Consider the following 23,376-nt stretch of genomic DNA (forward strand, 5'->3'; position numbering starts at 1 on the left):
AGATCCCTGGACACAATGGGTCAGATTTACTAATGTGGTCTTAAATGTAGAAAGCTTAGACTTGATGTGCCAAATTTATTACAGTGGCTCATTTTGTGTAACTTAAGCCACGCCCCTTTTCAGTTAAGCCACACCCCTTGTGGGACGACATTTGTACTTTTTGGCGCATTTCATTGATGAATTTGTCTGAGATGATTTGCTCCAAAAAAAGGTGCAACTTAGGGCAGCATTCTGGGCAACATCAATAGTAAATCTGCCCCATTGTGTGGGGGCCTACATGCCATTTTTTAGAAGGGGAATAATGGCACACAAAATTATAGTGCCAAAATATGCTTAAATAATATCATCAGACAGCGTCCACATAATACTGCCATAATCTGCCTATACAATAGACCATCATTTACCATAGCATGCCAAAATAAAAGTGCTATAGAGAACCCAAATAATAAGACTAAACAGAGCTTAAATAATACCCCTACCACAGCTATGAGGTTCCTATGCAAACACCTGCCAGGGAGGATGTTTAGAATGAGACCTACGTGGTTGGGATGTTGTGGTGGAAGCCCAAAAATGGTGGAGGATTCGGGGGAATTGCTCCTCAAGTCCATGCAACAACACTGCAGATTCCGGGTGGGAAGACTTGGGGAGGGGTTGGAGGCAGAGGCACAGCCTCTATGAATTGTGTGTCCCAAATTTATAGAAACTAGTTGGCTTTGTCTCCCTTTATAGTAATGCTTTGCACATTAGTTGCAGATCTGCAGCATCAATTCACTGCTACACAGAGTTGCACCTGCAATTGTGCCAGTACCTGCAGCTCTCAGCGGTAGGCGCCTGTTATAGATGCAGTTGAACAAAGGCCCAATGGGTGTAATGGCAGGAAGGAGGTGAAGGGAAAGTGAGCCCTAATCTACCCACCGCCCTGTCCCTGCCTACTTGCAACGACCCGCCCTAGGCGACGGGGTACAACTGGGCGGCGGTCCCTACGCTGTCTAAGTGCACGGGAGAACAAACAGGGAACACGCAAGGGAAGGGGCAGTAGCCACGGAACGCCGCGAGGAAACGGAGTGGTGAATGAGTAGTCAGGACCAGGATGAAGTGGAGTATACCAAAGTGAGCACGGAGAAGGAAGCAAGCCAGGGGCAAAGCAAAGCAGGTTAAGCGGAACTGCAGCAAGGCAGAAGCACGGCAGAAGCAGGCTGGAGCAAGCAGCAGTGAGGCCAGGAATCCAGAAGAATTACAAGCACTGAGGAAGAGAACACGGCAGGTAATAAAGGACAGGGGGCGGAGCTAACTCCGACTGACCAGGCCGCGATAGGCTCTCCCACTCCTGAGCCTGCCACCCTGGTTGGTGGGAGATGGTGTCAGTCGAACAGGTCTGGCCTCAGGTGTGGATTGATTAATCCCAGGAGTATACCTAGACGTAGTACCTGGCAGATCCCTAACAGTACTCCCCCTTTTATGAGGGGCCACCGGACCCTTACTAAGAGGACCCGGTTTAGTAGGGAAGAGAAGGTGGAACCTCCTGATCAATACCCCAGCGTGAACATCACGGGCAGGTACCCAAGTCCTCTCCTCCGGCCCGTATCCTCTCCAATGGACCAGGTACTGGAGGGAGCCCTGGACCATCCTACTGTCCATAATCTTGGCCACCTCGAATTCCACCCCCTCAGGGGTGAGAACGGGAACAGGAGGTTTCCTCGAGGGGGACCAGGACGGGGAGCAGCGTTTAAGGAGGGAGGCATGGAAGACGTCATGTATGCGAAAGGATGGGGGCAGCTCCAGACGGAAGGATACAGGGTTGAGGACTTCAATGATCTTATAAGGTCCAATAAATCGGGGAGCAAACTTCCTGGACGGGACCTTAAGGCGCAAGTTCCTGGACGACAACCAGACCAAATCCCCGACGACAAACCGGGGGTTAGCAGAACGTCTACTATCCGCCTGAATCTTTTGTGCGCTCTGGGACGCCTCTAGGTTCTTCTGAACCTGGGCCCAGACAGTGCACAGTTCCCGATGAACCTCCTCTACCTCAGGATTATTGGAACAACCAGGGGAGACGGAGGAGAACCTTGGGTTAAACCCGAAATTACAGAAAAACGGGGAGACCCCTGACGAGTTACTGACCCGGTTATTCAGGGAAAATTCAGCAAGGGGAAGGAATGAGACCCAATCGAATTGACAGTCAGAGATGAAGCACCTTAAATATTGTTCCAGGGATTGGTTGGTCCTTTCCGTTTGGCCATTAGTTTCGGGATGGAAGGCGGAGGAGAAGGACAGATCAATCTCCAACTTTTTACAAAAAGCTCTCCAAAATAAGGAAACAAATTGTACCCCTCTGTCAGAAACGATATTGACTGGGGCCCCATGGAGACGCAGGATGTGTTTCACAAACAAAGAAGCTAACGTCTTGGCGTTAGGTAGCTTCTTAAGGGGCACAAAGTGGCACATCTTGCTGAAGCGGTCGACTACCACCCACACCACCGACTTGCCCTGAGATGGAGGCAAATCGGTGATAAAATCCATGGAGATATGGGTCCAAGGTCTCTGGGGAATGGGCAAGGAACGTAGTAGGCCCGCAGGTCGGGACCTAGGGGTTTTGGACCTAGCGCAAACCTCACAAGCGGCGACGTAAGCCCTAACATCTTTAGGCAACCCAGGCCACCAATAGTTTCTGGTAATGAGGTGTTTGGTGCCCAAGATGCCAGGATGACCAGATAGAGCGGAGTCATGGTTTTCCCTGAGTACCCTCAGCCGGTATTGCAGGGGAACAAACAGTTTGTCCCCAGGGACGTTCCCGGGAGCTGCACCCTGATCAGCCGCGATATCAGAAGCTAAATCAGAATCCGTGGCAGAGACGATTATACCAGGGGGTAAAATACAAGCAGGATCCTTCTCGGAAGGAGGATTGGCCATGAAACTACGTGACAGAGCGTCAGCCTTAATATTCTTGGACCCAGCCCTATAGGTAACCAAGAAATTAAATCTGGTAAAGAATAGTGCCCACCGAGCTTGTCTAGGATTAAGCCTCCGGGCCGATTCTAGGAAAACCAGATTCTTGTGATCCGTAAGGACCGTTACCTGGTGTCTGGCCCCCTCCAGGAAGTGCCGCCACTCCTCAAAAGCCCATTTAATGGCTAGAAGTTCGCGGTTGCCAATATCATAGTTACTCTCCGTGGGCGAAAACTTCCTAGAGAAGTAAGCACAGGGGCGGAGATGGGTGAGGGAGCTGGTACCCTGGGACAAGACGGCCCCCACTCCCACCTCGGAAGCGTCAACCTCCACAATAAATGGCTCCTCTTGGTTGGGCTGAATCAGCACGGGGGCCGAGATAAAGCACTTCTTGAGAGTCTCAAAGGCCTGGACGGCCTCAGGGGGCCAATGGAGGACATCGGTACCCTTGCGGGTAAGGTCCGTAAGAGGCTTAGCGACGACCGAGAAGTTGGCAATAAATCTCCTGTAATAGTTGGCGAACCCTAAAAAACACTGTAACGCCTTAAGGGAGGCAGGTTGGACCCATTCCGCCACAGCTTGAACCTTGGCAGGGTCCATGCGGAATTCATGAGGAGTGAGGATTTGCCCTAAAAATGGTATCTCCTGTACCCCAAAGACACATTTTTCAGTCTTAGCAAACAGATTATTCTCCCGTAGGACCTGGAGCACCTTCCTGACATGCTCCACGTGGGAGGACCAGTCCTTGGAAAACACCAGTATGTCATCAAGGTACACAACAAGAAAATTACCCAGGTACTCTCTCAGGATTTCATTAATAAAATTCTGGAAGACAGCAGGGGCATTACACAACCCAAAGGGCATGACCAGGTATTCGAAATGACCCTCGGGTGTGTTGAACGCAGTTTTCCACTCATCCCCCTCTTTGATGCGGATAAGGTTATATGCCCCCCGTAGATCGAACTTAGAAAACCATTGGGCTCCCTGAACCTGATTAAAAAGATCCGGAATCAAAGGAAGTGGGTACTGGTTCCTTACGGTGACCTTATTCAGGTTACGATAATCAATGCACGGCCTAAGACCACCATCCTTCTTCCCCACGAAGAAGAAGCCAGCACCTACAGGAGAAGTCGAGGGGCGAATGAAACCCTTGGCCAGGCATTCTTGGATATACACCCTCATCGCTTCACGTTCAGGACATGAAAGATTAAATATCCTACCCTTAGGAAGCTTGGCACCAGGCACCAAATCGATAGCGCAATCGTAATCTCTATGGGGGGGCAACACCTCGGAGGCCTCCTTAGAAAACACATCGGCGAAGTCCTGAACAAACTCAGGAAGCGTGTTTACCTCCTCCCGGGGAGAAATAGAGTTAACGGAAAGACATGACATAAGACATTCATTACCCCATTTGGTGAGATCCCCAGTATTCCAATCAAATGTGGGATTATGCAATTGCAACCAGGGAAGGCCTAAAACCAGATCAGACGATAATCCCTGCATCACCAGTACAGAGCACTGCTCCAAATGCATGGAGCCAACCAGGAGTTCAAAAACAGGAGTATGCTGAGTAAAATAACCATTAGCAAGGGGGGTTGAGTCGATTCCTACTACAGGGATAGGATAAGGTAAATCAATACAAGGCATCTTTAGAGACATAGCAAATTCCACAGACATGATATTAGCAGATTAGCCAGAATCCACGAAAGCACTGCCCGTGGCAGACCGGCCAGCAAACGAGACCTGAAAGGGAAGCAAAATTTTATTGCGTTTCACATTAACGGGAAATACCTGTGCGCCCAAGTGACCTCCCCGATGATCACTTAGGCGCGGAAGTTTTCCGGCTTCTTATTCTTGCGCCTGGGACAGGTGTTCAGTAGATGCTTGTCGTCCCCACAGTAGAAGCAGAGACCATTCATTCTGCGAAACTCCCTACGTTGTCGAGGGGACATGGAGGCCCCGAGTTGCATAGGTACCTCCGAGTCCTCCGTGGAGGGGCGAGGAGACGGGACCTCGGGGGGGATCGCAGAAAAGTCAGAGGGGAGCACACTGAAGCGTTCTAGCTGACGTTCCCTGAGACGTCGGTCAAGTCGTACTGCTAGGGCCATAACCTGGTCAAGGGAGTCAGGCGAGGGGTAGCTAACCAGCAGATCCTTCAGGGCGTCAGATAATCCTAACCTAAACTGGCACCTTAGGGCCGGATCGTTCCACTGAGAAGCTACGCACCACTTCCTAAAATCAGAACAGTATTCCTCAACCGGTCTCCTACCCTGACGTAAGGTCACCAGCTGACTCTCGGCTAAAGCAGTCCTGTCAGTCTCGTCGTAAATGAGTCCGAGGGCAGAGAAAAAACGATCAACGGAGGAAAGTTCAGGGGCGTCAGGAGCCAAGGAGCACTCTTGGGGCCCTTCCTGGAGTCGGGATATGATGATACCCACCCGCTGGTTCTCGGAACCTGAGGAGTGGGGCTTTAGGCGGAAATACAGTCTGCAACTCTCCCGGAAGGAGAGAAACGTCTTACGGTCCCCTGAAAACCGGTCAGGTAACTTGAGGTCGGGTTCTAGAGGTGAGGTGAGGGGTACTACTAAAGCAGCGTCACCCTGATTGACCCTTTGGGCCAGGGCCTGGACCTGTAGGGAGAGGCCCTGCATCTGCTGGGTCAGGGTCTCAAGGGGGTCCATGACAGCGTCAGCGTAGGAGAAATGGTAGACTAGGTAAGGGCTTGTAATTATGTAATGGCAGGAAGGAGGTGAAGGGAAAGTGAGCCCTAATCTACCCACCGCCCTGTCCCTGCCTACTTGCAACGACCCGCCCTAGGCGACGAGGTACAACTGGGCGGCGGTCCCTACGCTGGCTAAGTGCACAGGAAGACAAACAGGGAACACGCAAGGGAAGGGGCAGTAGCCACGGAACGCCACGAGGAAACGGGGCGGCGAACGAACAGTCAGGACCAGGACGAAGTGAGTACACCCGAGCGGGCACGGAGACAGAAGCAAGCCAGGGGCAAAGCAAGCAGGTCAAGCAGAACTGCAGCAAGGCAGAAGCACGGCAGAAGCAGGCTGGAGCAAGCAGCAGTGGGGCCAGGAATCCAAAAGAATTACAAGCACTGAGGGAGAGCACAGGGCAGGTAATAAAGGGCAGGGGGCGGAGCTAACTCCGACAGACCAGGCCGCGATAGGCTCTTCCACTCCTGAGCCTGCCACCCTGGTTGGTGGGAGATGGTGTCAGTCGAACAGGTCTGGCCTCAGGTGTGGATTGATTAATCCCAGGAGTATAGCTAGATGAAGTACCTGGCAGATCCCTAACAATGGGTCATTTAGCTTTTGCTATGGGTCCTTCCCATCTCCATAATTTCTGGGCAGAAGACCAACTTATATATTGATGGCAAACTTTAGGTTAGGTCATCAATATCAGATTGGTGGGGGTCTGAAAACCGGCAACCCCCGCCGATCAGTTGACTGAAGGGGCCGCAGTGTTTGTCGTTGTGGCCTCTTCAGTGTTTACCAGACACAGCATCGTACACATCCGTAGCGGCTGTGCCTCTGATTGCAACTCAGTCCCATTCACTTGAATAGGACTGTGCCTGTAAACTGTAAAAAGGTCACGGTGACGAATGTCGCGGCCCATCAATAAGCTGATCGATGGGGGTGCCGGGAGTCGTACACCCACTGATCCGATATGGATGACCTATCCTATAGATAGGCGATCAATTTAAAATGTTCTCTTTCTTTTTTCTTAACTTTTTTTTTTTTATGTTACTTCTATTGCTTTATGGATGTAAAAAGCTTTGTTTACTATTATGTATTGTATATCTATAAATTGATGAATAAAAAAATATTACTGCAAAAAAAATATATATATAAAATGTCCGGAGAACCATTTTAAAGGAAATATTTTATTGACTAAAATATATTTGCTAAATGTATTTGTTTTATTTATTCTCTGTTGCTTTTTTATGCATTGATTGGTATTACATCCATATCAAAAATATCCCTAGAATGGAATTGCTCTCTGAGTGATTTATTTTTCTGTTCTTTGCTTCACTTTAACAACGCCTTGAATGTGATGTCCACACATTCTCAAAAACACACCCAGTCTACAGCTACAATACTTTTTCCATGGACAATGTTGTCTACGGGTGTCACATTGTGTAAGTAGCAGTCAGACACAAACATGGTCTTGTAGGTTTACTCTATAGGAGGATATAGAAAGACAGGAAAGGGTTAGATCCTAGCAAGAAGCGTTATTATAAATTAAAGTCCCTTTTACACGGGCCAATGATCGGGCAAACGATCGCTCCCGATCATTGCCCTGTGTAAATTCCCGTTCATCGGCTGATCGTAACGTTTATGCAGCACAAAATATTATTGTTGTCGGCAGCACATCTCCCTGTGTAAACAGAGACGTGCTGCCGACATGATCGAAATTCATGGGGATGATCGATCATAGTAACAATCGCTCGTCCCCATACATAACCAATCATAGCTCCTTGTGAAAGGAACAAACGAGCGCCGATCAATGAGCTGCCCATATTGGCCAGTGTAAAAGGACCCTAAGAATAGAGTCCAGGCCTATAGAACGTCATTGTCATTAGGATCATCAGCGTTTTAGGTTCCCTTTAAAGCATATCTCCAATTTTAGTAGAGATTCCAATTTTAGAGGCCATACGCACGGGTGAGACCTGTAGGAGCAGCGAACCAGGACCTCCAGAGTAGGCTAAACTCTCCACCAATTTACACTACCCATTAATGTGCACATTTAAATGTTTATTCAATAGGGGAGAGGGGGCTTTTCTAACAGCGGCGTATATCTCCCAACAGATCATAGTTGAAATTCAACTTGCGTAATCCTCATTTTCCCCCACAGCAGACACCTAAATGCCCCCATTTCGGGGCGTAACTAAAAGGGCTACAGAAGTTGTGGTCAAACCCTTGCCCTTGGGGAGGCCCAAAAGGTCCCTCTGCCCCAAAAGAGCAGATAAGTACAATATATAGGTAGTTGTGGGGGCCGTGTAAATATTAAGCATTAGGGTCCAGGAGCTTCAAGTTATCTAAAAACGATTTTTAACATGGAAATGTTCTTTAAAGATTTTGTCCAAGATTATGAAATATGTCTGTCTTTTTTCCGGAAACCCCATTCACTTGCATAAGTCTGAACTGCAATACCAAACCCAGTCCATGGGCAAGAGTGGCGCTGTTTTCCTAATAAAATACATTGTGGCTCCCGGTGGCATTTGCGGCACAAAATGGTGGTGTACGATATGATCATTGTAATGATGTCAATGTTCATCCAATACTCGTACACTGTAGCAATGTTTTAGACCATCACGTACAATTTACATATAATGTAGCATACAGTTATAGCAGTGGTAGCCCAGCTGGGCCCGTCCATCATACTCAGGTGTAGTAAACTTCTAAACCTTCTAACAGGTAGTTAGTATGTTTGACCCATTAAATCCCGGAGCTGGATGCCGTCTGTGTCTCTGGCTATTGGTATAGGATGATGAAGTTTTGCTGATAACAGGTCAAATGTTTGTTTTGACACATTAATTAGTAACTAATTCCCATTAGGGAAGATTTACCAAATGAAGAGTTTAATCTTGTTTGCAAATACCACCATCAATAGGCTGGAAAAGAAAGATGTCAGCTAAATCCCCCACAATGCAGAGCAGCCTCTATCCCCTCCTCCCAAAAAGGAAAAAAATCTAACCATAAAAATATACAGTATATATATATATATATATATATATATATATATATATATATATAGGAATTGTCCTTATCTATCAAATTCTATTCAGAAAACTGGGTAACGACCAATATGTTCAAAGAGAAAAAAGTGCAGATGCAATGCTGGCGCTAAGGCTTCTTTCACATCTGCGATGGAAGCTCCATTGGGAAGCTCCGTTTTTCATTGTGTCAATAGAAAACCAGCCCCAAAAAACGGCCGCAAAAGCGCATCAAAAAAACGTTTGATGCTTAAAGAACGGCTGAAAATCAGAGGCTGTTTTCCCTTGAAAACAGCTCCGTATTTTACAGACGTTTTTCATTTTGCGTGTGTACATACCATATGAAAAACAGCTCCACAAAAAGCTCAAGAAGTGACATGCCCCTTCTTTTTATGGGGCACTTTTTTCGCAAAGTTTACTAAAAACGGCGGCGTAGGAAAACGCCCCGTCTGAACGAAACGCCGTTTGTCCCATTGAATTCAATGGGCAAATGTTTGTAGGCGTTCAGCTACCGTTTTTTCAGGCGTATTTTGAGGGGTTTATCCCCCCCCCCCGGTATACGCCTAAAAACACAGCGTGTGGACATACCCTAAGAATTGTGCTTCCTCTCCCCCACTGTTCTTTACAGATCATACAAAAGTTCATTACTCAATAGGGGGTGGCAATGAGCATAGAAGAAAGCTGCTCCCAAAATAAAGATAATAAGAAACCTGTGCTCCATCCTGAGGCTTTATGGGAATGAGAAGGAAATAAAAAGAGGATATTAATGAAAATTTACATAGGACAATCCCTTTTATATGCTTTATTAGGGAATATGCGCTTCATAGAGAGGGTGCCCCCTCTATCAGCCAAAAAGATTGACTCCTGCACTGGAGGACTCTTTGTTACATGGCCACGCATATATTTTAATGGGTAACATGTAATACCACATTTTCCCAGCAGTGGCCACTGCAGGAAAAATGAGCAGCTGCCCATAGCTTTCCCAGGTGATAACAGCTGATTTTCAAGGTTTCAGCTGCCAGACCTGCGGCGATCAGCTGATTTTCAGTGGGTCCTCAGTTTGGGAAGGAGTGACCAGATAGGATCCTTGGACCCATTTAACTTAGGAATGGTTCCTGTACTATGAATGGTAAAATCAATTCTGACTAGAATTGCCCTTAATTTTTTTATTAGTATTTGCTCTATTTTTTGTGCTATGCATTATTATCACCAGAGATGAGCGCAGCCTCGATCATTTTTCCGTCATATAATTTAGGCAAACAGTTTGCGCAACCTTTAAATCTTCATAAGGAAGCCGAAATTCTTTGTGATGTATAACGGTGTCACCCAAACACCTTGCCTGCACAAACAGTGATTACCAAGAAATTGAATTCCTCTCCCTAATTGAAATACTATTTTCTGCTCAGATGCTAATCCCTCTTGAACATGGACTTATAATTACAAATTCATAGAACACGTTTCCCAGGAGCACGGATAGTGCTTGTCCTGTAACCTCTGAGATGGGGTCTTATTAAGTATTTGGTGGCAGGAGCTGACGAAGCTTCATTAGCTGCGGAGAGCAGATAGAGTTTGGAAGCGGAGGTACCCGGCTCCTCCAGGGAGAATTTAATTGGAATGACTCCATAATGCAACAAGGGCGGATAATGCTTCTCGTCCTGAATTATTGTTTTTCTGCCATATTAATGTTCTAATAGATAACATTGTGCAGAGAATCTTTTGGGAACCTCCATAGAACGAGGTGTTACTTTATTAAATAAAGCTTAATATTAGTTGCCAAAGAAGGAGTTTTTCCCCCCTAACGCCCATAACCATGCCAAGGGGCTCACATTGTTTTAACACCGACTCTTCTTTAAAAACAACAGCCACCCGCCCACCCCGATGATCGCCACCAGTCTGCTATAGCCAATGGAAGTTTCAGCCATACAGTGCGGTTTAGTATCAGGGCTTGCATTATGTTGGATGATGCCCTGTGAGGTACTTTCTGTTGGTCCCCCCTTATGGTGTAAGGTCATACAGAGCACAGATAATCACACCATATAGGGTCTAATTATAAGTGCCATACAGTATGGTGCCCGAATAATATGTTGCCCAAATAATTGTACTGTATGTGGCCAAATAACACTTGCATACAGTTACCTAAACAACATTGCTATACAGTGCCACCATCACAATATACTTATGCAGCAGTGCCATGTAAATGCCATAATACAGTGCTCAAATAATACCAACAGCCAGTGACCATACAGCTCCATACATAGAATAACAGTGCTGTAAAAGGTCTAAATAAAACATCTATACAATTAATATTGAGATTTATAATGGTCACAAACATCAGGTACCAGACCCTCTGTGGTGCCCTGTTCAGTAGGGGCAGCTGATATCCCCTGTGTGACCGGACATTCAAAGGACCGGTCGACCATGGACAAACCAGTTCTGCTAAGCTCCCCGTTTTTGGTTTATAAAGGGGGCATCTGAGTAAGGAATCATTAAATATAGCTTACAGAATATGTACCATATTTATCAATACAATGTGGCAGATTTATTAAAGGGGTTTTCCACCTTCTGTTAAGGTTGGTCAACCCCTTTAATATATTTACATGAGTTTTTTGTCAAAATATATTGGAAAATATGGCGTTTGGGAAAAATGACATATTTATGAACCTACACCACTTGTTCTTCCAGCACATCCCACAGATGAGATCAGATTGAGATCTGGGGAATTTGGAGTCAACACCTTGAACTCTTTGTCATATTCCTCAAACCATTCCTGAGCAACTTTTTGCAGTGTGACAGGCGCATTATCCTGCTGAAAGAGGGCACTGCCATTAGAGAAAGTACACCATAGAGGGGGGTACTTGATCTGCAATCACACTGCCTCCGCCGGCTTGTTTTCTTCCCGTAGAACATCCTGGTGCCATCTCTTGGTACACGCACCCGGCTGTCCACATGATGTAAAAGAACACATGATTCATCAGACTTGGCCACCTTCTTCCATTGCTCCAGGGTCCAGTTCTAATGCTCACGTACCCATTGTAGGGTGGTTTCAGTGGTGGACAAGGGTCAGCATGGGCACTTTGACCGGTCCACGGTTACACAGCCCCAAGTGCAGCATGCTATGATGCCCTCAGCCAGCATTAAGTATTTCAGCAATTTGTGCTACATGTTCTGTGGGACCAGACGGGCTAGCCTTGGCTTCCCACGCGCATCAATGAGCATTGGGCACCCATGACCCTGTTGCCGGTTCACCGATTGTCATTCCTTGTACCACTTTAATAAGTACTAACCACTGCATACCGGGAAGACCACACAAGATCTGCCATTTTGGATATGCTCTAACCCAGTTGCCTAGCCATCGCACTATGGCCCTTGTCACAGTCGCTCAGATCCTTACTCTTGCCCATTTCTCCTGCTTACAAAACATCAATTTCAAGAACTGACAGTTCACTTGCTGCCTAATATATCCCACCCCTGGACAGGCGCCATTGCAAGAAGATAATGGGGCAGATATACTCAGCTGTCTTAGATTTAGACAGTGTAAACTTAGACCAGGCATTCATAAGATGCGCCAACTTTATCACAGTGCTGCACGCCGTATGATAAATTTGGAATATCTTGCTAGACATGTTAGACCCTTTTTTCTAACTTATACCACTTCTTGGCGCATTTTTGTACATTTTAAGCCATGCCCCTTCCTGATAAGCCCCGCCCTATGTCTAGACACTTTAAAGAACTGTCTAATGAGTTGCAAACCTCCAAATTGTGCCAATGTCCGCCAACATTTGGCATATTTTTGAAAATTCTAGACCCAGACATAGTACCCCAATTAATGTTATTCACTTCACCTGTCAGTAGTTAGGGATGATCAGTGTATAGACACCTTTAAAAAAAATGGGAACTAGAGTGTTCAATATTGGGTCATACTGTCTCAGTCATCCAATGAAACCGGGTATATGTTCCAAAAAAATGAAGGATATGTAGAAAAGGCTGGAACAATCCCACATCCCCCCCACCAGCTCAGCTTGCAAGCGGTGTGTGACATATTGCCCAATTTTTTGGTAATGTCCCATTTTTGGGTGCGTTGCAATGGAAACGACAGCGTCAGAGAAATGATCTATCACCCTAAGTAAGTTCTTTCTTTGCAGCAGAGAGCATGATTCTGGGAAAGCTGGGTAATAACCAATATTGGCAGTCAGAAGCAGATCTTGTAAAAGAACTTGAAAGAAGAAAACGACTCAAAGACTAATATTTAGTTTTTTTATTTAAAGAGAAATGCCCTTTAATGTCAGTAATACCGATGCCCTCTGTCACAATAAATCACACCCGCTGGCCGGTTTTGTATGCGACACACAAGATCACAGATGACACCATGTAGATAAACACAACCCTCTGTAGATACTGACTTTTGTGGCCACCAGCCCTCTGTCAATGCTATTAGCCGCTAATGTGCGGTGTAATTGCCAGGCTTCAACAATTCCTGGTCACAGATCAAACCATTTAGCATCAGGCCGACACGTATAAACAACCGCACTCGACGACAAGCCCTTGTAGATGTCAAGACAAAGACTCCCATTATTAACCCCAGGAAGGTGAATGGGGAGCCGGGCCGATCAACTAACTCTGCTAAATGGGGTGAATGGGACATTCAGCTGTAGATAAGCAGATCACACTCTCATCAGATGCATTGGTGATTTCTAGTGGATCCTAGGCAACCAGACCAGTGGCTAATGGGGAAGATTTATTGAGTGTGACATGCGGAAGGAAGACGTTCCAAGTGCACACAAAAAGAGACGCCACTTAGCGAGATTAAAGTGCTCCCGTTATCTATAGTATCAAAAGAATTGGCAGCGCTGGGGCATAGACAGTAGGGGGAATACATCAATTGGTTTATGCAGTTTTCTGGTATAAGAAAGTTGCAAATTTCGGAACACGCGAGAGTTGTGCTAAAATTTGACACTTTCCGAAAAGAGGGGTAGGGTTTAGCCGAAGGGGGCCGGGGGCCCCCTGGAATGAAAAATTTATCATGATATAAACAAGGAACTGGCGTAAGTTGGGCGCAAATCCACACCTACTCATAGCAGGCGGGGATTTGCATTTCTGTCGCACGGACAACCCAAGATGTGCCAAATAAAATAAGAGGTGTATATATTTAATATACACTACCGTTCAAAAGTTTAGGGTCACTTAGAAATTTCCTTATTTTTGAAAGAAAAGCACCGTTTTTTTCAATGAAGATCACATTAAATTAATCAGAAATACACTCTATACATTGTTAATGTGCTAAATTACTATTCTAGCTGCAAACGTCTGGTTTTTAATGCAATATCTACATAGGTGTATAGAGGCCCATTTCCAGCAACCATCACTCCAGTGTTCTAATGGTACATTGTGTTTGCTAACTGTGTTAGAAAACACTTGAAAACCCTTGTGCAATTATGTTAGCACCGCTGTAAACAGTTTTGCTGTTTAGAGGAGCTATAAAACTGACCTTCCTTTGAGCTAGTTGAGAATCTGGAGCATTACATTTGTGGGTTCGATTAAACTCTCAAAATGGCTAGAAAAAGAGAGCATTCATGTGAAACTCGACAGTCTATTCTTGTTCTTAGAAATGAAGGCTATTCCATGCGAGAAATTTCCAAGAAACTGAAGATTTCCTACAACGGTGTGTACTACTCCCTTCAGAGGACAGCACACACAGGCTCTAACCAGAGTAGAAAGAGAAGTGGGAGGCCCTGCTGCACAACTGAGCAACAAGACAAGTACATTAGAGTCTCTAGTTTGAGAAATAGACGCCTCACATGTCCTCAACTGGCAGCTTCATTAAATAGTACCCGCAAAACGCCAGCGTCAACGTCTACAGTGAAAAGGCGACTCCGGGATGCTGGCCTTCAGGGCAGAGTGGCAAAGAAAAAGCCATATCTGAGACTGGCTAATAAAAGGAAAAGATTAATATGGGTAAAAGCACGCAGACATTGGACAGAGGAAGATTGGAAAAAAGTGTTATGGACAGACGAATCGAAGTTTGAGGTGTTTAGATCACACAGAAGAACATTTGTGAGACCCAGAACAACTGAAAAGATGCTGGAAGAGTGCCTGACGCCATCTGTCAAGCATGGTGGAGGTAATGTGATGGTCTGGGGTTGCATTGGTGCTGGTAAAGTGGGAGATTTGTACAAGGTAAAAGGGATTTTGAATAAGGAAGGCTATCACTCTATTTGCAACGCCATGCCATACCCTGTGGACAGCGCTTGATTGGAGCCAATTTCATCCTACAACAGGACAATGACCCAAAGCACACCTCCAAATTATGCAAGAACTATTTAGGGAAGAAGCAGGCAGCTGGTATTCTATCTGTAATGGAGTGGCCAGCGCAGTCACCAGATCTCAACCCCATAGAGCTGTTGTGGGAGCAGCTTGACCGTATGGTACGCAAGAAGTGCCCATCAACCCAATCCAACTTGTGGGAGGGGCTTCTGGAAGCATGGGGTGAAATTTCTCCCGATTACCTCAGAAAATTAACAGCTAGAATGCCAAAGGTCTGCAATGCTGGAATTGCTGCAAATGGAGCATTCCAAGACCAAAGCAAAGTTTGAAGGAGAAAATTATTATTTCAAATAAAAATCATTATTTCTAACCTTGTCAATGTCTTGACTTTATTTTCTAGTCATTTTGCAACTCATTTGATAAATATAAGTGTGAGTTTTCATGGAAAACACAAAATTGTCTGGGTGACCCCAAACTTTTGAACGGTAGTGTATTTGGCCAATTTTCCTCTGACATAAATAAGTGTAAGACTGGCATTTGACACGCCAGTCTTTATATTTCCGCCAATATCAGCCAGTTATGGGTTCAGAGGCGTAGCTTGAATCTCTAGTACCCCAGCTCCAATACTTTACCTGGGCCCACCTGGACCATCTTCTGTATGTGATTACATTATACTCTATAGGATATTTATACTATAAAACCCAAGTATATACTTGCATAGGATGATTATATCACTTAGTCATTTGTTCTCTACCAAGTCCTACTGTTCCCTCACGTAGCATCGACAGGCAATTGACCCTCTAGGACTAGGGTTGTGACTGATACCTCTGCACCCCCTGATACTACATAACTGAATGGGCCTGAAACAGCTATGTCCAACTTTTCATAAAAATATCCTACAGTTTTGTGTCTACAGCTCTTATGCAGACCTATGTGTCTTCATGGTTACAAAAATATTGCGAAGTTACACTATGTTTGGGCCATTTTAGACTTCATTGCCGTGAGAGGCTACATAGCGGAGCAGGAGCATTCGGGAAGACTCGGTTGTTTCTTCTCTGAACGGAGCAAACACTGGAAGGAGTTTTGGTCTGAAAAACATATTTTTTTCTGCACCGCCAGATTAAGATCACTTACACCTTTACTACAAGCTGGAGTTGAAGGGAGGACAGTCCCTAAGGTGGATCGTTTTGCGGTGTATTAGTGGAGTGTGAGCGGAGGACCTCTTTTGCTTTCTATTAAAAAACATGCATAGTCTGATCCAGACATCTGGTCGTTTTCTATCTGTCCCCAACTTCTTGCTAACCTGTCAAATGTATGTTCCATAAGAATGCAAGAAGAACTCTGCCTAGAGAACATGCCTAGATATTCTCAAACTAGTGATGGGGAGTAGCGGCCATCTTGCACCCTATTTGGCGCTGGTGAGGAAGTATTGACTATATGCATCAATGCATGCCCGGGCATTTCCAATAACCCTGGGTGACATATTTATATATCCACAGAAATACGGAGATCATTAGGTGCCAGCAGCACATCTCAGCTTGTGCTGCTATGCAATGGCGTAATACTGTGGGCTGCTGCATAGCAAAGGCAGGTGTGGTGCTGTTTTTAGAAGAAAGCAGCCATGTTTTTCTTACCTCGAACAACCCCTTTAAGGAGGATCTGTCACTAGTTTAGTAATGCCCAATCTCCTAACTAATCTAATCAACACCAGCGATTCTCCTGAGGTGGAGCTTGCTCACAGCCTGTGACTCCGTCCTATCAGCATGAAGCTGCTTCACACAGTGTGAGAGACTGAGGCTGGAGGGAAGGGGATCACTTCAGATAGCCATAGCTCGGGCTGTGGACCGCCTAGAACAGAGGTTCTGGTGTCATATGAAAGGTGTGATTCTAATCTTTAATATGGCACTAGGATCGCAGTTTTAGGAATGGAAGCCTGTATACTATATGACCACGCTGTGTGGCTGGGCTGGGAGGAGGGTAACTGTATGGAGCTGATTGGACAGCGTCATACAAAAAAGATTACATCGCCCACAGTGAAAAGAAAGAGTCACCTCCCATTTGGCTATTAGAGCCAAATTAGCATATTTATAAAATGCTCATAACTTTGCAAATAATAAACGTTTTTGAAAATAAATTACACTGTAGTTATCAGCATGACAGCGCCTATTAGATTAGTAAGGAGATAGGGAATCAATAATCTAGTGATAGATATTCTTTAAGGAGTAGATCATATTGGTCAAGTCTGTGACCTGAGACCACTGCTGATTTCAGAATGACTAGACTCTATGGAGCGATCGAACCCCTTTGGTACTGCCCAGAGATTTCTGTTCTCATTGATTGGAATAAACCTTTGCTTAGAACGTGTCTGATTCCTAGCCAACTACTACCATACAATTTAGCACTAAGTTAACTAGTGATCCCAAAGGTGACCAAGGTTCTTCTTCCCTACAATAATTAGTGATTCCCTATTATGACTGGGTAACCCGGGAGAACTGAGCGTGTCCCAGTCATTCCTGAGCAGGTGGTTATCCACTAAATATTCCTGCATTTATATAGCGGAGCCTGTAAAGAAACAAACACATGGTAATGTTCCTTCCTTCTAAACTTGACAGATGTGTCCCTGGGGTGGGATGATGTCCATTCTACAATAAACTCCCCCCCCCCCCCCTGATCACTTGTTAATCCACAAAGCCATTTGTTGCATTCACCGCAGGGCTATTTAGACATTTCTCTCCCATTCTACAACTGATCACAGGTTCTCTATCAACCAAGAACATGTTGTAAGAAATCACATGGAAGCGTCTATATGTATCAGTTCTGTAAAGTTTATACAGTCATAGTAAATACATCAGCAGCGGCACGACTCTCACTGATAATCCGCTACAATGTATCAATCCAGAGTCCAGGCTGATACATAGAATTCTGAGGATTCTCCAGACTGGATACAATTATATCCATTTCTCAGCTCAGAGCAGGAGCAGGTATGGGGTTGAGAATGTAAACTGGAGGGTTCTCTTTCACTGACAGCAAACAAATATCTTGAAAATGGTGAAGAATTGAAATACAAAGATTTATTAACTTTTTATCACCAGTTTTTGCTGAAATTCTTTTCCGACTTTTAATGCATTTACGCAGCTCCCGCCACTTTTAATAAATGGGTTCAGGACTTAGTGGAAGGGGTGAGGCCACATGCGGCCAAACATGTCTACTATAATTTATGCGAGAAACTGGTGGTAATTATAGGGGTAGTCTCCTTTTCTGGCGCATGGACAGTAGAAGATGCAATAAATTAGCCTCATCTTACTCCTGCAGGCTTCATACTAAGATGGAAACGCCAGTCTTAGTAAATCTGTCCCAGAGTATATTACAAAGTTGAATTTTTTATTTATTTATACAGTGATTATGCTTAGGCCGAGTTCACACATAGCGTAAATACTGCGGATTTTCCGCAACGGATTATAATACATTAGCAGCAGAGTGGATGAGATTTGAACAACTCTGATCCACACGCTGCGTAAATTCTAAGCGTTTTTTTAATCCGCAGCATGTCAATGGCCCCCTCACACATAGGAGCCCGGGAACGACTGCCACCTCTGCCAAGAAGTTCTGTGAACATATACAAGCACAAGGTCACCGGCTGAGTTGACCTCTAATATTCTATACAATTAATGATAGGGTGTATGTTATTCTTTGTAATACACACCTCAGCTGCTGTAGAACCTCTTTTAAAGAGAAAGGGGACGTTTTCTGTCCACCATCGATTAATATGAAACTCTTTTTCTTTTCAAAAAGAAGATCTACAGAATCTGAGGGGTGTATGTTGATGTTCTGCAGCAGCTGGGACACAGAACTGTATAGTATATACTGCAGCTGCTGAAGAACCTCTTTTTTTAAGAGAATGAGAGCAGCACATATTATTCATTTGTTTTTCAGCACAAAAAAAGGAACTTTCTGCAAAAGAGATCAGTGACAGATCGCTTCTGTAGTAAGAGATTAGCGGTGCCAATGTAGCACCACTCATCTCTGTATATTCGTCAGGTCCTGATATCAGAATGCGATGATTATAAAAAGATTGCCATGTATTATATATGTGTATATATTAGGTAATAATAAGGAAACCTCAATTCTACTATTCATTAGTAATACAGAACACACTATAAATTGGACACAGATGAATTATCCAGGGAGCGGAGCCAATGACATTGTATTCATTTAGTGATTGTCATGCATTATTTTTCCTTTCCGGTGAGAAACTCTGTATCAAGTGATCCCCGGTGACAAGTTATTTGTCAAAGTCATTGAATTTATTACCCTCAATTTGTGATATCAGTATAATGATCAGGATCGTTCAGTGGGTTCTGTGGTATTTTTAATTAACAGGTCCTGGAGGTTCGCTGTGTTCTCTGCTCTCAGGATCAGGCTTTCCTCCAGGGCATTACTTTGGGACTGTCCTTGAAGTCAATTCACAGCAACAGCTAAAGGGCAAGTGCTTTCCCAGACATTAAGTGACACAATCAAATACCCACTGGCCGTCCCTCCATTGTCCGCCGCTGTCTCCGGGGAGGTGGCGCTAGGTGTTTGTGTACACAGTTCTCAGCCCATCTTCATCATGTGTGACATCCGGGTCCCCGGTGGAGAGCAGCAGAGGCCTGATACCCACAATCATCACTTACAGATATTGTAACCTGTGAGATTCTACAGATAACCACGTAAAGGAAACTGAAGCAATTATAGGAGAATAATTGATGTCTGGGTGCGGTGACAAAGCAACCAAAATTATGGCCTGGACTCGGTACAATAATACAAAAAAAATAGTATTTGATATATATGTATATATATATAGGCTTGAAAATGCCTTCATGGGGAAGGTGAAACATTGCCTGTATGTTGGGTGAATAAATTTTGTATTTTTCGATACTACCGGACTGCTGCCTCTTCTTGTGGATTTTGATCTAATTTTGGTTTGAGGTTTTTTGTCAAGATTCATCTGAGGATAGCACCCAATATAGCTACAGTTCAGCTCCTGCATTCCGTTTGTTTCTTATATATATATATATATATATATATATATATATATATATATATATATATATATATTTCCATATATATAATATTCAACATCAGTGAGACTGAACAGGTGCTGAATTATAAAAAAAGAAGAATCACAAAAATCCTCTAATCCAACATCAATGGGAGTGGACATGCTCTGAATGATCAGATATTCTAGATTGTCCGGGTAAAATTACACGTACCGAATGGCACCGTCTTTTTTTCATTGGGGTAATTACCACTCTGCAAAACCGCGCACGTTGGGACGCAGATACAGTTGAATCCAAGGCTGGAGCAGGGAGCTGACGGCAACTTGCGCCAGCATTCACTATGTAATGCCAGCTGTGAGTGGCTCGACACAGACAGGTGTGATGTAGTGATCGTGCCTGTTTGCGCTGAGCCACACACTGCTCAGAGCGAAGAAGCAGAGGGATCTCCTCCACTCGTTATGGGAATGGGGCTAGGTGAATATTTTTTTTTATTAGCCCTATACTGGGTATGGGGGGCCGCAATGGAAAAATATACTGTATTAAGGGCAGCTTTGGGGGGCAATATACTGTGTAGGGGCAGCTATGGGTGCATTATACTGTATGGGGAAGCTATGGGGGCATTGAGGGCAGCTAGGGGGGCAATATACTATATGTGGGCAGCTATGGGGTGTTATACTGTATAGAGCAGCTATGGGGATGATACTGTGTGGGGTAGATGTGGGGCATTATCCGATATGGGGGCAGCTATGGGGCATTATACTGTGTGGGGGAAGCTATGTGGGAATTATACTGTGTGGGAATCACTATAGGGTCATTATACTGTGTGGGGGCAGCTATGTGGGAATTATACTGTGTGGGAGGCACTATGGAGGCATTATACTGTGTGGGAGGCACTATGGAGGCATTATACTGTGTGGGAGGCACTATAGGGGCATTATACTGTGTGGGAGGCACTACGGAGGCATTATACTGTGTGGGAGGCACTATTGGGGCATTATACTGTGTGGGAGGCACTATGGGGGCATTATACTGTGTGGGAGGCACTATGGGGGCATGATACTGTGTGGGAGGCACTATAGGGGCATTATACTGTGTGGGAGGCACTATGGGGGCATTATACTGTGTGGGAGGCACTATGGGGGCATTATACTATGGGATGACAGCTATGGTGGCATTATACTGTGTGGGGGCACTAATAGGTCATTATACTGTGGGACGCTATGGGGGCATTATTCTGTGTGGGGGTGCAGCTTTAGGAGCATTATACTGTGTGGTGAAGCACTATAGGGGCATTATACTGTGTGGGGAAGCTAGAAGGACATTATGCTGTGTGGGGCCACTAAGGAGTCATTATACTATGTGAGGGGCACTAATTGGTTATACTGTGTGGGGGCAGCCATGGGAGCATTATCCTGTGTGGGGGCAGCTATAAGGACATTATACTGTGTGAAGTCCACTAAGGGTTCATTATACAGTGTGGGGGGTCCACCGAGTTGGGGCCCACTCAGATGTGTGTCCCCCCCCCCCCCTGTGCTAAACTCCTAGCTACGCTTCTGATCTGGCATCAAATAGGTGCTAAATTTAAAATATTCTGGATTGTCCGAATCAAAAAAATCCTTTAACCTGGTGTCAATGGGACTGGATAGGTGCAGGATTATCAAATATTCTGGATTATCAGACTTCAGCAATCATAAAATGATTTTATTTCAGCATAAATAGGATCGGACAAATGCCAGATTATCATCAAAGGGATTATCCCAAGAATCATTTTCATACCAACAGTCCAGAAATGCTGTTAATAGTTGTTTTAAAGTAATATGCAGTGTTTCTAGCATATAAATTACCTTTCTCATCTTTTTTTGCTTCCCTGTCTCCCCCTTGGTGCGCCTGCTAATCTGTGCTGCTGGAAGCGGGGCTCTGTGCAGAATCAGTCTCCTCCATGCTGCTGACCAAATAGTCCCTTCTTTACCTGCAGATAAATGCCATGGGATCCAGAGTAGGGATTACATACTGCATACTGTGTGATATCTGCACTTCCTTAGAAACCAATGAATATATAATAACGAATGAAAATAACAATAAAGACTGAGTGGGCATGCGCAGAGTTCATATCTGCTGTCAGGATGCAGAGCTATACAGTCCTAACAACCTGAGAAGAAGGAATCTCCTCCCCTATGCCGCCATGTTAATTCAGAGGCTCTGCTCCTTCCCTGACAAGCAGGGCAGAAAGCTATTTCTATTCACTACTCTGCAGTGAACAACAGATCACATTGACCACACTCCCCACAGAGACCTGTCTGTGGGGAGAGTGACTGAGCATTTTTTAGGATCTATGCAATTATTTTGGTATTTAATGTTGGGACATCCCATTTAATATAAATGATCAGTCATAAAATCCTTTACACTGGCATCAATGGGACTGGATAGGTGCCACTTTCTCAGATACTCTATCAAACAGTCATAGAAGAAGTCATAAATAAAACTCACGTGTAAGGTCAGAAAACCTTTAGGCCTCATGCACACTTCAGTCTTTTTCTTCAGGGTGCTAGCCGTTTTTCTGACGGCTAGCATCCTGACCCATTCATTTCAATGGGGCCATGCACACTTCAGTTTTTTTGACGGTCCCGTTGCTCAAAAGTAGAGCATGTCCTACTTTGGTCCGAGATTCCGTGACCGTGAGGCCCATGCAAGTCAATGGGGCCGTCAAAAAAACTGAAGGCACAAGGAAGGCATCCGTGTGCCGTCCGTGTGTGACAGAGCCGTTGCCTAGCAACGGGCGGGCGGGCAGAAGTACATTAGAGATATTACACTAATCAGCATCCACTTCTCTCTATCCATCACTGATAGAGAGAAGAGGCTGCTGATAAAAATAAAATAAAAAGCAGTTCATACATACCCGGTCGTTGTCTTGGAGACGAGTCCCTCTTCTTCCTCCAGTCCGACCTTTCTGTATGACGCGGCAGTCCATGTGGCCGCTGCAGCCTGTGATTGGCTGCAGAGGCGGTCACGTGGGATGAAACGTCATCCCTGGAGGCCGGCCTTCTGATTTCATCCAGACTTGCGTGACCGCCACTACAGCCTGTGATTGGCTGCAGCGGTGACATGGGATGAAACATCATCCCAGGAGGCCGGACAGGAGTAAAGTAAGTATGAACTGAATTTTTTATTTTTTATTTCATTAAAATTGTATTTTGCGAGCGCCTAGAATGGTAATTCTTCAGCGCTAGTCACTGTCCAGAGTGCTGAAAGAGTTACCGCCAATCAGTGCAGCCCATTAACTCTTTCAGCACCCTGTACAGTGACTAGCGCTGAACAACCCTGCTCTTTCAGCACCCTGGACAGTACCATGCTAGGCGCTCGGAAACGGAAACACGGAGTGCACACGGACAGCACACGGCC

General features: G+C 45.1%; 1 protein-coding gene across 1 annotated transcript in view; it reads right to left on the reverse strand.

Moving 5' to 3' along the window:
- Window positions 1-23,376, reverse strand: part of LOC142657685 (calcium-activated chloride channel regulator 1-like) — a 1,094,600-nt gene that overhangs the window by 160,294 nt on the left and 910,930 nt on the right. The window lies entirely within an intron of this gene.

Source organism: Rhinoderma darwinii, chromosome 7 (assembly GCF_050947455.1).
Source record: "Rhinoderma darwinii isolate aRhiDar2 chromosome 7, aRhiDar2.hap1, whole genome shotgun sequence".
Taxonomy (NCBI): Eukaryota; Metazoa; Chordata; class Amphibia; order Anura; family Rhinodermatidae; genus Rhinoderma; species Rhinoderma darwinii.